The sequence below is a fragment of the Zea mays genome, chromosome 8 (assembly GCF_902167145.1).
Source record: "Zea mays cultivar B73 chromosome 8, Zm-B73-REFERENCE-NAM-5.0, whole genome shotgun sequence".
NCBI classification, from domain to species: Eukaryota; Viridiplantae; Streptophyta; class Magnoliopsida; order Poales; family Poaceae; genus Zea; species Zea mays.
In genome coordinates this window covers 21,945,552-21,948,307 of record NC_050103.1, presented here as the reverse complement: position 1 = coordinate 21,948,307, position 2,756 = coordinate 21,945,552, and positions in this window count along the sequence as shown.

Genomic DNA, 2,756 nt, shown 5'->3' with positions numbered 1-2,756 from the left:
TAGATTGCCACCCGAGAGAGATGTAGAGTTTGTAATTGAATTGAAGCCCGGTACGGCTCCCATTTCTAGAAGATCGTACCGCATGCCTCCAAATGAGCTGGCAAAACTAAAGATTCAGTTACAAGATCTACTATCGAAAGGATTCATCCGGCCAAGCTTGTCACCATGGGGTTGTCCGGCCATATTCGTCAAGAAGAAGGATCAAACTTTACGGATGTGTGTGGATTATCGACCCCTGAATGAGGTCACTATCAAGAATAAGTACCCTCTTCCGTGGATTGACATTTTATTTGATCAACTGACTGGGGCAAGGGTATTCTCCAAGATTGATCTCAGATTGGGCTATCATCAGATCTGTATTCGGCCCGAGGATATACCAAAAACCGCATTCACTACGCGGTACAGATTATTTGAATACCTGGTAATATCTTTCGGACTGACAAATGCTCCTGCCCACTTCACTTATCTGATGAACTCAGTATTCATGCCCGAGTTGGACAAATTTGTGGTGGTCTTCATAGATGATATTTTGATATATTCAAAGAATGAAGAGGAGCATGCTCAACATTTATGGGTCGTATTAACGCGCTTGAGAGAACATCAATTATATGCCAAGTTCAGTAAATGCGCGTTTTGGCTGGAAGAAATTCAATTTCTGGGACATGTACTATCTGCCAGGGGGATTGCGATAGATCCCAGCAAAGTCAAGGACATTTTGGAGTGGAAACCCCCAACCACTGTTCATCAAGTCCGAAGTTTCCTTGGATTGGCTGGTTATTACCGCCGATGTATACCAGATTTTTCTAAACTTGTGAAGCCAATCACAAGTCTATTGAAGAATGATACTAAATTCAATTAGTCTTCAAACTGTAATGAAGCTTTTGAGAAATTGAAGACATTATTAACCACTGCTCCGGTATTGGCTCAACCGGATATTAACAAGCCATTTGATGTGTATTGTGATGCATCTGGCAGTGGTCTCGGCTGCGTATTATTGCAAGAAGGCCGAGTAATTGTGTATGCTTCAAGGCAGTTACGCCGACATGAGGAATGTTATCCTACTCATGATCTGGAGCTAGCTGCAGTGGTTCATGCTCTGAAGATCCGGCGTCATTATCTACTGGGAAATGTCTGTCATATTTATACAGACCACAAAAGTTTGAAATATATCTTTACCCAGTCTGAACTCAATATGAGACAAAGAAGATGGCTCGAGCTAATCAAGGATTATGAATTGGAGATCCATTATCACCCGGGTAAAGCTAATGTAGTGGCAGATGCACTCAGTCGCAAGGCCTCCTGCCATTGTCTAACTATGGGGACTTCTGACATTACGTTGTGCCAGGAGATGGAGAATTTGAACCTGGGTATGATTCGGCATGGGACTTCAAATCACTTGAAGCTGGAGTCAGTCATCTTACAAAGGATAATCGACGCACAGAAAAATGATGAGGGTATGCAACACATACATGAAAAGATAAAGGCTGGAAAAGCCAATTGCTTTCAAGAAGATAATCAAGGTGTGGTATGGTTTAATAACCGCATAGTGGTGCCGAAGAATGAAGAGCTCCGCCAGCAAATTCTTGATGAGGCACATCTTAGTCGCTATTCTATTCATCCCGGAAGCACTAAGACGTATCAAGATCTGAAATAGCATTATTGGTGGACGAAAATAAAGATCGAGATTGCACGCTATGTGGTTAGATGTGACACCTGCAGACGTGTCAAGGCCATACACCTAAAAGCTACCGGTCCATTACAGTCTCTACCAATACCAACATGGAAATGGGAAGATATAAGTATGGACTTTATTGTGGGATTGCCTAGGACCACAAAGGGGTATGACTCTATCTGGGTTATTGTTGATCGGCTTACGAAAATTGCTCATTTTCTACCGGTCAAGACAGTGCACCCAGTTGCTGTTTATGCCCAATTGTATATTGCTCGTATTCTCAGTTTGCACGGGGTTCCGAAGACTATAGTGTCGGATCGTGGACCTCAATTCGTATCCAAATTTTGGGAAGAACTTCATAAATCCCTGGGTACTAAATTGCTCCACAGTTCGGCCTATCATCCTCAAACGAGTGGGCAGACTGAGAGGGTTAATCAAATACTTGAAGATATGCTGCGGGCATGTGTGCTGGAATTCCCACAGAAATGGGATGAATGTTTGCCGTTAGCGGAATTCTCATATAATAATAGCTATCAAGAAAGCATCAAGATGGCACCCTTCGAAGCTTTACATGGACGACGATGTCGTACTCCGCTAAATTGGTCTGAACCAGGTGAAAGGTACTTCTTCAGGCTTGACCTGGTAAAGGAAACTGAAGAGAAAGTTCAGAGAATAATACATAACTTGAAGAAAGCTCAAACCCGTCAAAAGAGTTATGCAGGCCGGCGACGACAACCCTTATACTTTCTAGTAGGAGATTATGTCTACTTGAAGGTTTCTCCAATGAAGGGCGTATCGCGTTTTGGGGTTAAAGGAAAGCTTGCACCCTGGTACATTGGTCCATTCCCTATACTTGAGCAATGTGGACTAGTGGCATACTGACTCCAATTACCTGAAACTTTGTCTGTTGTGCATAATGTGTTCCACGTGTCTCAACTGAAGAAGTGTCTTCGGGTTCCAGATTGGACTATCGAAGTGACAGATGTTGTCCTTAAGCCAGACTTGACATATTCTGAACATCCTATTCGAGTCTTAGATCAAAAGGACATAATTACCCGGAGAAAAACTCTCAAGTTTTACAAGA